Here is a 13568-nt window from a genome sequence, read left to right as displayed (position 1 = left end):
TCTTTGGGAGAATAATTCTTTAACCGGTGTTAATGGCATTAGTTTCACCACGAACCATACACTCATGCAAATGCTTGAACTTGCCTAGCCTCAAGTTTGGTTGTTTCAATCGCAAGTAGACTCAACCATAGTGTAGGCGGCTACTATGAATTGTTGCAGTAATCTTTTTTTACCGCAAAAGGATTTGAGACTCGTTAGTCCTTTTTTGAAGATTGTATGCAAAAAAGTCTCTCATGCTTATTGTTGGTCTTTTCTCAGTTTTTCTGACATTTGGTCGACAAGAAGTAGCTATATGTAATCTGTATCCATCCTCACCGTATGGAAACCACAAAGGATATTGAAGAGCAAGGTACATCGGATGTACTACTTCTATCATCTACAACATTCTTGACATTGTCTCAATTATTATATCTCTATTAACCCAATTCTCGTCAATATCTCCAACTATCAATGCAGCAACCTCAGATGTTATTGGCAAATTATATGTCCTTGCATCAGTATTTCTTCTGGTTATTAACCGCAGCTTAACATCAGCGGAGCCATCGGTGTCTATCCCGAGCTAAACAAAATGCCTTTGCTAGGACATTATTTTCATCCATCGTGACTTTTAAGGATGAAATAATTTCAGTTTCCATCAATTCTGAACTGATGTTTGACCTGTTAATAAATAAACAATATATAAGAACTTCGATTCATTTGTTAAGCATCGAGAAGATCACATGAGAATTTAACTCCTAATAATATATTAATATAATTAGCATTTTAAATAAAGTTAGGCAATAGATGAATTACATGCATGAGTCAAACAATTTACCTAAATGATTCCATGCGGTTTGTAATCTCATTCTCAGTATCATAAATGTATAGCTGGGCAAATTTTGGCTTCTTACTTTCTAGTGGTAGTAAACTGCCAATACGGTGACAATTTTGGCCTCCAATGCAAAAAATAGGAGGTGCACCACCTTTGTTAATTGAATGGTCAACTTTTCCTGCCATAGAAGGGAATGCAAACATTCCATTGAAAGCCCTTATGTTTTTAAGAAAGTATTTGCTTTTTTTCTCTGTTCCACTATGTAACTCTTGCAGCGTTTGAGGTGGATGCTTCAAAAAAGGCAATTCAACCTTTCCTTCCATACAACATAAGGAAATTATAGGATTGAAGCTGCCTCTTGACTTTCCCAAGCATTCATCTAGCCACATCAAGGCTTGATAGTACGGACATTGGTATATGGGATCTCCAAGGTCTAATGTATCTAAATGATAATTACAATAGTTAATTATTGTCCAGAATTCATGAGATTTAGCTTTGTATATACATATAGTGGTGAAGTTATATTTAAAAATAAAAAAAGAAAAGAATACATCAATACCTTATCCATCTATTGGATTTAGACCATTATACTCATGTGGTATTTCAATATCTTCTGGTTCATAATCGATATCATCAACGACTTCGATCACTATATTGAGATAAACGTATATCAATGGATTAACAAAAATTCAAATTCTTACATTTTTTGCAGAAAAAAATAGAATTAGAAATTAATTCCAACTTTATCAAGAATAAAACAAAAACATAGATGTGGACCTTCATAATCTCTAAGAGGATCAATGTTAGAAATTCTGGTTGCTTGAATTGATGATTCACCAATTCAATATCGAGAGTCTCTAAACAATTCATTTTCACTCTTCGCGACAGACTTTATAACTTGTGAATTTTGGATCACTGTCTTTCCAATGGCTATCCTAATGCCATTAGCATTTTTTCCAATAAGAAAACAGCAAACAAATGTTGAAATAGATAAGGTTGTGTGTATGTGTGTGTAAAGAGAGAGCGAATGTAATTTTCACATGTACCTGTTTGATAAATTTTCAAAAACTGGCACAATAGTTAACTAAAGAATCGAAGAACATTAACAACTACTACACATCACAATTTTTTATACTATCGATATTCTTTTCTGAATTAATTGTTACTGTAATTAGTGTTTGAATTATGTTTTCTCGTCCACGTCTAGAGTTTCCAATTGAGAGCAAAGGAGTGGGATATTTTTCATTCACTAAATCTGAAAGTAAGTAACAAAAAAGAAAAAGAATATTATAGTAAATGCATTCGGTATAATTTCTTTCTAAAAAGAAGAAGCTGAAGTCGCACGCAATCCTGAAACTTTTGGGAGGATGAAGGGAATACCTGATGTCTCTTTGGGGTGAAAAAAGTAAAATACATGTAATAGGAGTTGTTCTAATTGTCTTGTTAATAAAATGTTGTCTATAGTTCAAGGTTTCCTAGGTTCTTAATATTGATACATATTCATGTTTTCATCGTTTTATAGCAAAAAAAAAAAATAATAATAACAACAATAATTTTGTGATAATTTAGTTTTCCTCTATTATATTATAAGTAAAATAAATTAGGTAGAGAATTACTAAGGTTTAATTACTCTGTTGATCCCTATAGTTTCGTGAAATTTTTAATTAGGTCCCTATACTTTTTTTCTTTTTAATTGGGTCCCTGCACCAAATTTTTTTTCAATTAAGTCCCTCTTAGTAGTAATTGGCTTAATTTTATAGGGACCCAACTAAAAAAAAAAGAATTAGTACAGGGACCTAAATAAAAGGAAAAAAAAGTGTAGGGATCTAATTTTAAAAAAAATTTTGGTGCAAGGACTCAATTAAAAGAAAAAAAATATAGGGACCTAATTGAAAATTTTGCAAAACTATAGGGACCAGCAGAGTAATTAAACCAATTACTAATAAAGAATTAGGAACATAGAATACGTATTTTTTAATTTTATTATAATGAAACATAGTCAGAAAATAATACAGATCGTAATACAAATCACATCTGAAAAGTTTTCTAATATTATGATTGGTAAACACGTTAATAAAGAAACACACTCCAAATAACGAAAATTAAAATTAACTTACTTGTAATATTTGTTAATGGAGTCCTTATGCTAGCTGAACCTGGCCTCATTGCATGCAATGAATTTTTGTTGCTCTCATTTTGTGTGCATATTGAGTTGTTAATCAAGAGAGTTTGATTATATGAGCTGCTACTGGCCGCAAAACTCTCATTGGCAACATTTCTTCTCTTTGCTCCATTGTAGGTGTCTTGAAACAATTAATGTTTGAAAAGAATGGAGTATTACGAAATAGAAAGAAAGCATGCCATGAAAGAACTGGGATGAGATAATTATGAATGGTGATTACCTTGAGGTGCCGCTTGTAAACAAAGACTTGTTCTTTTTCTTCTTCTTTAGCTGTCCAGAATTATTCTATGCCTAATCCTTGCAAGTCTTGAATTTATCCTTGAATTTTCATTGTCCATTGATAAGAGGTTAAAATAACACACTAAACTTGAGGTACATGAAATTCAAAATTGTTATATATGCAGAGTACATTAGGAGTGTTTGAAAACTGAAGAAAAATAGGTTAACGGAAATGTGAAAAGTATTTTATGACGTAAAAATAAGAAATTAATACTCTACAATTAATCATCTATATTTAGAGTAGGATAATTACGTTTGGAACGTTCCCATGCTTTTTTTTTTATTCTTTTTTGCTTGCAATACCTTTTATTGAAAAATTACATTTGCAATCTTAGATCAAGGAAACTTGTAGGAAAGCCAAGTTTGGAATATAATAATAGATACATCATGTGATAGGAAAACAATGATTTGCAATTCATTCATATATACATATATGGGAATATATAATAGTGAACTACTAGAAAAAAGCTAAAAGAGGAGATATATAAATATATATATAACATTATTGCTATATAGGAAACAGACACAAAAAGATATGTTACTGTAATAAAATATCACACCATGAGCAACTATATTTGTGAATTAAAATTATTGATACACCACATTTATTATATTATTATATATAAAATTAAAAAACCTTAATAAGTGTCGGAATCCCAGTTTGTTATGTCGAAAACTAAATCTTTTAAGCTGAAACATTTAAAAAGAGGAAAAAAGGAAGGGTATTTAAACCTCAAAGCAAGGCTTATCCATAAAAAAGTCAAAGGTACACCGATAACCAATGTAAATTGCAGAATCTATAGACCAAAGGTGACATATTCAAGTAAAGTTTCGGTAATGGCCTTTTTGGACTCATGGAATTAAAATATGATTATAGGAGAAATTAAGATATTAGAGGAGGCTCCTTCAAAAAAAGCAGAGCTCGTAACATTACCTTGAGACCTCCTCCGTATGGCTTGGTAAAGGTAAATGCTAATGCAGCTTTTTCTAAGAATCAAAGAAGCTAAGCGTCAGCAGCAATTGTCAGAAACCATCATGTTTGGCAACGAAAGCTCTAGCAGCAAGAAATGCAATGGTATTAATAAGTAATTTGCAATTAGAAAGGGTCCTCATTGAGTCAGACAATCAATTAATTATAAAAGTAATAAAGTCAAGAAACTCAAATTGGGAAAATTTTGTCAATACTTCAAGATATCTGGGAATTCAACAGGGGAATGCTAATTATGGATTTACCTGTGTACCAAGACAGGGTAATCAGTTGGCGCATGCGGTACGAATTTGGTTAGCTCGAGTAATTTTAATCCAAGGTGGTTTGTGTGTCCTCCAGATGCAGACAGAATAATTGTTACCAAGGAGGGATCCCTGTATTTGCCAGGGACATAGGCCGCATACAGAAGCTAATCTGGGCACACCCAGATCGGAACCAACATGGCACCCAGAGGTAGGAGACATTAGAGATTAAGCATCATGCTGACTTGAATAGGAACGTACCCATGTCATCTGGTTGCTAGGGGTGGCAACATGCACCCTACCCGCGGGTACCCAACCCGACCCCACCCGATCGGGTAGGGTTGCCAACCTGATCCGCAACGGATATGGTAGGGTGCAGATAGGGTTTTTGTGCAGATTGAGCCTCAATCCTACCTGACCAACCCGCACTCTATATATGTGTTATATACTTATATAAAAATATGTTTCAAGTTGAACTAAAGACCTCTTACTAAATGTAAAAGATCCTTAGCCACTAAAAGAAAATCATTAATTGATAATTTTATACTTTTTTTTACATAAAAGTTAGTTCTATTTTAAATTATCATCAAGTTATATAACAATGTTGCATCTTTTTTTTAACTCGCGAGTAGGATCGAGTACCCGCGGGTTAAGAACGGTTAGGGTTGGGATATTCTTAACCCGCGGGTAGGATATGATTGAGTTTATATAAAATTCTCAACCTGCGGGTAGGGTTAGGGTTAGCTCCAAACCCTACCTTACCCTATCCATTGCCACCCCTACTAGTAGCAGGATTTGAGAATGTCTGGCGTCTTTCGGGTTATGACGGGGGCCGCAGACAACAGTGCTCATGCTGCATAGGCTACAAGAATTAGCGGCGGCTATGGAGGTCACACTGGCTCGTTTCTTCGACGAAGGGGATGCCAAAACCGCTGTGGAGGTCACAGGGAGCAGCAGCGTAGATCATCAACAGCACCGTCATGGGGAGCTTTAGAGGTAGAAGGTCACTGCCGAGTCGGGGGAGCAGCAACTGTTGATGCCGACGAAGAGGCCATCGAGACCAAGTTGTGGGCAGCAGGCAGAAGATGGAGTGAGTGAAAGTAGCATGGGTAAGGGACTCCGGGTTGCTGTGTTGGGTTATGGATTACATTTGAGTTGTGTCCTTGTAGCCCATCATGGGCTTTGTCCAAACAAAAAAAAAGAGGAGGCTCGTTTTATAGATTTATGTTCAAGGTCTTTAATTGTAGCAAGGTCCTTGTGTCTATTTTGTTTTGATGGCTTTTAGGGTGATCATATATGGTTGATGGCCTTCATTGGGATATTATATTGCTAACCCGAAATCATTCTTCGAAATCTTTCCCCTGTTTTAGGTCAAGGTCGCAGATCAATTAATTTTTCTTTAATAAAATGAAGGTAAGATATAAACTATAAAGTAATATGTCGATAATACCAATGTTGTATTTTAAAAGTTTCCAACTTTTATCCAGTGTATCATATAACTAATTTGTAACTAAACAAAATCAAAGTATTTAGACTAAACTTATCACGTAGATAAGATTGTTGGGTACACAGTAAATAAAAAAAAGCACTTGTATTATCGTTCTAGAAGTAATTATAAAAACTACTTAATAAGCTATTCTTTGGCAACCTTTCTAGTTTTTGTTGCTGAAAAATTGTAATCTTCTCCAGCCACATGAGTTGGTTGTAAAACCCATCTTTCACTTTCAGCAATCTCAAAAGCACTCCCAGAAGTAGCTGTAGGTTCATTTGCAAAAATAAAATGAGCTGGGTTTGCAACTAAGTTATGTTTTCCCATGTAATCATAGCACTTCCATCACAGCTTCATTAACTGTATGATTTTGACCAGTAGAACTCGTTTTCTCTCTAGACTTGATTGGTGTGATAGACTTGGAAGACTCAATGTCAAGTTGGTTGTCACCTACTTGTGAATCAACATCCTATAAAAAAATAAGTAAAAGTTATACAGAGAGATAAGAATCTAATTAACAATCTCATCATTGAAGTTTAAATATTATAAAAATTTCAATTTGAAAAAGTCGTAGCTCAACCTCAAAATTTACAGAACCTTGAGAAACAATTACAATAACTTCAGAATTGTCCTAAAACCATACATAAAACAATCATTGTTCCGTGTTTAATACTACACACTCTTAAACAAAACAACACCACTTAAACTTGCAGTCTATTAACTATTTTGGAATACTATATATCAACAATTACGAAGAATAGTGCACTAAGGAGGAATTTTTATAAAGAGAGAGTCCACTCAATTTGTTATAAGGAAAGTGCATTTGAAGTTGGGTAAAGTTGGAGATTTTTTATATCATTTAAATATATAAGAGGTAAATATATCAATATTAATAAGAGATATACATTATATCCCGTCAATTAATTCAATAGTTTGTCAATACCTAAATGGTTTAAGAATGCTGATTTTGTTACATGCCTTTTTTAACAGATACGAATTGGAAAAATATTTTTTAAAAAATTAAATAGACGAATATTTATTTTGTAAAGATATTTACCTTATTCATATCTGAATAATCAGCTGGAAGTGTTATCATATTAGAATTTGAAGGGAAGAACGTAGCCTAAAGAAATTTTAAAAACACAATGAGTATATGAAAAAATTACATATATATTGTGCTTACTCTAATTTTAAAATACCTGCTCAATATTGTACTTATATTTGAAGGAATTGATTATGGCCTCATCGTGATACAACTTCACGACTGTGATAGAAACCGGTTGAAAAGAATTGATGTTCTCCAACTTGACAGAAACTTTGAAAAGGAACGTTCTATTCTTAAATTTACTTAACTCTTCAGGAAATTCAATCTTGTTCCCACCCTACATTGAATTGAATTGAAGAATACTAAGTGTCAACAATAAAATATTAATACATGAGCTATAATGTTCACAATTAGTACGTAAACATGTTATTTTTTTAGTACCCTCATTATATGTCTTGTCCTCAGCTTTGCAACAGAAATATTTAGATATTCACTACTAACAGTTTCATACACGATGAATGATGCATAGAATTCCTCATAAACAACCTTCAAATTTAGTAAATACCTATAAATAAAGAAAAAAATTATTATCACGAATCTCATTTAATAACTATTGGAATTAGGCTCCCACTCACAAATAATACATACCTTGGATTAAAATTCTGTGATTCAGCTTTGCATCTGGGACATCTGTAACCATCTCCTTCTTTTTTTCACAGCCAAAGGACAAACATTGCAACTTTTATACTACCAAGACTTTTCCGGAGAAAAATTCTTCACTACTCCAATGGTCACACAAATTGTTTTTTGAAATTTGGTTTTTTAATAAATTAAAATAGTATCACCAAATAATTACACCACTTACAAAAATCTGGCATAAGAAAATCTTAGAATGTAATCAAGTTACATAAAAACCTCTATAAGATCGTTTTGTACGGAGTTTTATTTAAAAAATCATCTTCCACTGAATGTGGAGCTCTTTTCTCAATCTATGCAACCGGTGTTGGTGTCCCAGTCTCAATACCCATTATCCTTTATTCAAACAAAATAAAATTAGTGTTACAATTTTGAAGATACAACCATACAGAGCTATACTTACAATGTAATTGTAACTTTAATAAACAAAAAAAAAATTCTAACATTTGTCTGAATTTTTTAATTTCTTCCAAATCAGCATTGATCATCAATACAGAGTTGTATATTGTATTTGAGACTCCCATTTTTGCTTACATAACATAAACAGTAATAATTTTATACTATTCAGAATCAAGACGAGTTTAACAAATTATTTTCTAATGAGCTAAAACTAACAACATATCAACATAGGCAAAAACGTAATGAAGAAGAGGACAAAAGTGAAAGATGAAGAAAGAAAAAACGAATGAATAAAGATTCCGGAATAGTGAAAAGGCGTATGGTGGATCCCGAGCGGTAAGATGCAGTTACATCGATTCCAAAATTGGGTAGCGATGGTGAGCATGTGATGGCGCGACGGATTTATTCATTATGTCGTTGAGTGGGTGCTAAGTTTGTTCACTTTTTTGGATTTAGGGTTGCTTGTAGGGTTGGTTGTAATAGGTAGCAATTAGACCCTAATTATGATGAGTTTCGTGATCTTGGTAAGGGGAAGAGGAAAATTGCTAGGTAGATTTATGGAAGTAGGTGAGGTAGTTAAATGGATGGGTTAGAGAGTTTTTGCTGTGTTTGTGTTTGGGCTTGGGGTTAAATGAAATTTTTTGGACTGTGTCCCGTCCACAAAAAGAAAGAAAAGAAGTTCTTCTGAGTTAAATTTAATTATGGCTCTAAATAGATAAAATAGATAACAATTAATATTATTTTTTATTATTTTTATATTCAATATTTACTGTAAATATAAAAAATACAATAACTAATGAATAAAAATATGAGTAGAAAATGGTTAAACCAATATGTTTACCAATACCTTTGTTAAATTTTGCAAATTGGAGAATAAGTATGTATTCGGTTGCTTGGTGATCACGTAAATAATTGAATAATTGGGTTGTAAATTGATCCCACATTGTGCACCTTATTTTTTACTCATTTCTAAATAAAAGGGAGAATTAAGAGAAATAAGTAATAATATATAATAAAAAAGATAAAAGATTTTGCATATGAATAAATAATTGTTACAAAATAAAATCTCATTGTCAAATATTAAAATTTCTCATACTGCAAATCATGAAGAACAACCACAATGTAATGGCCACTTCTCCCTGCTTTTGATCATAATATAAGCTTTCCTTTTCTGGTCAAGAGTCTAATAACATCTAATTAAAAAAATAAATTAAAAGCATCAAATTAAGGACAAATAAATAAATAACATAATAAATTACTTATAAGTTAAAAAAGATTTACCAATTTATTTAATATTAAACGATAAAACTAACAATATATTAATAAAAGGATATACCTTTAAAAAAATTCACAATACAATTTCAAATATTTGCATAAATAAACTGCTAAAATTTACGTTATCGATAAAATGATGCTATTATATAATTTCTTAACAAAAATTAAAATTAAAAAAAATAATTGTATGTAGATTAATACATATTAACTACATACCAAATAAGTTAGATTGTTCATTTGTTTGTCTCAATATATCAGCATGAGCAAGAAAATTAAAATGATTGGCAGGAATTTTACGATCATCGACCGTATTTTACTATACGCGCCTTGAAGCCTCGCCTGACAGTACTAATCGGTTAGTATCTATTCATGGGTGTTACTTGATTGATTTTGGTATGAGTAAATTAGTTGTAAGTGGATTTTGTATTAGATCATATGCATATAATGACACAATCATATACAATGAATTTTGATTTGTTGGATGTTACTGTTGTCTAAGATTAGAGATTTGATTGAAGGAATTGAAATCGGTTTTCTTTGAAACTAGCTGGATTTTTTTTTTACTGAGACGGAAAAAATGGCGGAAACACAAAGTCCCGAGCCCACTGGTTTCTCCCTCGGATGGTTTTCAAATTTATTGGGAATAGTTGTAATTAGTTGACTTTACTTGTACATGTTCAACTGGGTTGTATGTTGTATGTCAATCACAATTGAATTAGTTATTGAAAGATGGTGAATTGGGAACCTTTTTTTTCTCTCCAATTTTTAGATGTTTATGTTCACATCAAAAGCATGTTCATTTTGCTATGTATGCGGGTAATTCTTTATTGAGTTTGGGATTGTTGAATTTTACGATAAAATCACTTGATTTTTTCGTTTTGCATTTTGGATTCAGCTATGGAACTTATCCTTCTCTTTCTTTTTTACCTTCTTCGCCATACATTGCAGAAGACATGGAGTTTTCAAGGTCATACCACAGAAGAATAAGGATACCTAGAAAATTCATGATAATGTATACATGGGATGTCATCATCATTTGAAAAACTTTTGATACATTTTTCTTTTTTTTAAATCTTATTCGACATGTTTTTTTCGAGTAAGTACCTAATTGTTTTTGCAGAGATCTAAGTGGATGTTATTTTTGTTAAGCATCAAGATGTTCCTTTTGCATACTAACTGGATATTACTTTATACATTTTTTGAGTTTTCCTGTGTTGCAGTTGTGGATGTCTATATTTCTTTAAGAATTGTATGAATTTTTTTTTAAAATCTTACTCGGCATGTTTCTCCGTGTAGGTACTTGATTCTTTTTACAAAGATCTAAATGGATGTTACTTCTGTTAAGCATCAGCATGTTCCTTTTTCTTACTAAATAGATGTTACTTTATACATTTTTCAATTTTTCTTGTGTTGCAGTTGTGGATGATTGTATTTCTTTAGGGATTGGATGACCCCTTTTTTTTAAGTCTTACTCGGCATGTTTCTCCGTGTAGGTACATGATTGTTTTTGCAAAGATCTAAGTGGATGTTACTTCTGTCAGGCATCAAGATGTTCCTTTTTCATACTAAAGAGATGTTACTTTAACAGAAACCATGTGAATGACAAATCAAAAAAGCTTATCCCACATAAGTAAAAAACTAAACCAAAACATAGAACATCACACGCGTGTTAGTCAATGATGATTTTTCCTAATAGAATGATTAACAATGATGATTTGTCTAAACCAATTGCAATTTAACTAACAATAATCACACAACTTTTGGCATCATTGATTCTTCTATTTTGGTGATGAAATCAAAATTGTTCACAATAATTAGTAGTTGCTTCTTGTTACTTCTTCAACATGAAATGAAAAGAAAAGAATGAAATTGCTTCTGCTCAAGAAACTATCTAATTGTGACCTCTTCCTAATCATTAGTGTAATATGTGACTTTAAAACTCAATTTTGTTACAAGATTTTGCTAAAAATCTAAGAGCAATGAAGAACATTGTTAAACTAGCATACACTCTTCTCTGAATCTTAAGACATGCTTATAATCTAATCATTAGTAATAGGAATAAAGCTTTTGTTGCTGTTTTGTATATAATTCAATGTTTAAACATGTAACAAATGATAAGAAACACAATCTTATTTTGCCAAAGAGACTTGACAGAAGTATTTTGTTACACTTCTAAATATTTGTTTGTCATTCTTACAAAAATAATCAAATGAATAAAAGAATGAATTGCATTTTGTACACTCATTCTTACTATATCTCTCAACTAATTCTACATTCTATATTCAATTTCAATCTTTCATTTTGACTGTACCAACACAGATATATAAAGAAAGAAAACAAACTACCAGGAATAAATTGCAAGTTACAACCATCATGAATTATAATTTCCCAAGTTGATAATCAATTTTGACTTATTTAGTTCCAAAATCTCATATCCCTTTTCTAATTTCTTGGTCTTCCACACCTTTGCAGGTTCCAAAAGCAAGTGATGCGTATAATTTTTACAATCTACAATTGAATTTGTCTTTAAACCAATATATCTAAAGCCTCCTTCATCCAAGGACAGATTTCTTTTACTTCTGCTACAATCATCCATCTTCTTTTCCTGAAGTTTATCTTTGGCCAATTATCCAATTGCTTGCTAACAAACATAGTAATCATGTATCCCTCATGAATTGTGGGTTGCCCTTTGCTCTTATAAGTCCATTTTTCCAATTCATTCAGCAAGGAAAACAACTAAATCACAGATTGTTTAAATAGAAACACATAATACCATCCCAAAAAACATCCAAAATGTACCAAAAAAGAATATCCAAAAAATATAAAAATAAATATCAGTTATTCAATTTTTCACATTCATCTGTAGTTTACAACAGTAGATTTCACCCTAGTCTAATTAATATTCTATCAATTATTCAATTTTTACCTAGCCCATGGCGATGAACATAAGTATATTATCTATATGTGTTATGCATAGCAAGTTGATTGGTCTATTATTTAAGAGTGTATCTAAGTATATTAGGAGAATGAGAGTTAATGGCCATAGTGACAGACATGAACTTACTCTTTGCAAAGAATTAGATCTTCGCATATATGCTTATGTTCCTTCCTGAAAGTTGCTGGTCTTCTTTTTTGAATTTCTGGAACAATTCATACCAAAAACAACAAATAAAAATATAGAAACCAACTAAGCACTAGCAATAGTTATAAAATCAAAGGAACTTGCTTATAAAAGACAAGAAAAATAACTTGCAAGAATATAAGAAATAGCAGTAAATAGCAGACAGAAACCTTCAACCAGCGAGAACGGCAGCGGCGCGATGTTTCTTGCGGCGGACTGACGGTACGATTGCGTGGTGAATAAACTAGCTATCGGCACGAAAAGTGGCGCACCAAGGAGACAACGACGTGGTGGTCATGGCGGCGAGACTAGTGGCTTACTGGAGCAGCGACGAACGGGCATTTTGGACGAGGAAGAAGACTGACGTGATGAGAAGGAATGGTGATCACATTCCTTCCTGAGGAGGGACAATGATCCTTGGACGACGAAGCGGTGGTGCGACGATGAAGTAAATGAGAGAGGACAATGGAGCTGCTTCTGATTCCCTTTGTGGCGGTGAAGAGGTGGCTGTGGGATGTCGCCTAATGACGCGGTGTTAGATGTCACGGCAGCTGCATCAACTATAGAGGGGTGTGGACGACGTGACTATGAGAATGGAAGAAAATGGGAAAGGTTTCTATGCGCGACTATGGGAGTAGGAGAAAAGAGGAAGGATTTTTATAATTTCTTATTAGGGTTTACTTAATCAACTCTTAATTATTTAAATTTTGAATTTTAAAAAAATTAAAATTAATTATTAAATAAAATTGTTTAAAAAATTGGCTGGTTTATCTTGGCTACTTATACTTTTCCTAAATTTATTTGAGAGGGAAAAAGAGTTCATGAGAAATTAACACCCCACTTTAATTAGTTGAAGGAAAAACTCAATTTTAATATATTAAGTAGATACTTATATAGTTACAGTACACTTATATTCAACAAACACCCTCACGCATTCTCTCAATTTCGAGAGTTTTTAATTTTTAAATATATTTTTATCTATTTAAAAAAATTACAAAAGAAAATAGTAATTTTTAATCATAAAATTCCAATTTATTTAAG

The 13568-nt window shown here is 32.2% G+C and overlaps 1 long non-coding RNA gene across 1 annotated transcript; it reads right to left on the bottom strand.

The window, feature by feature from the left end:
• Positions 1388-1893, bottom strand: LOC110264134. The gene is made up of 3 exons (XR_002349866.1): positions 1858-1893; positions 1589-1746; positions 1388-1460 (listed from the first exon to the last, which is right to left on the bottom strand). It is a non-coding gene; the product is annotated as an uncharacterized LOC110264134 (long non-coding RNA).

This window comes from Arachis ipaensis, chromosome B06, assembly GCF_000816755.2.
Source record: "Arachis ipaensis cultivar K30076 chromosome B06, Araip1.1, whole genome shotgun sequence".
NCBI classification, from domain to species: domain Eukaryota; kingdom Viridiplantae; phylum Streptophyta; class Magnoliopsida; order Fabales; family Fabaceae; genus Arachis; species Arachis ipaensis.
This window is presented reverse-complemented; position numbering and strand designations above follow the sequence as displayed.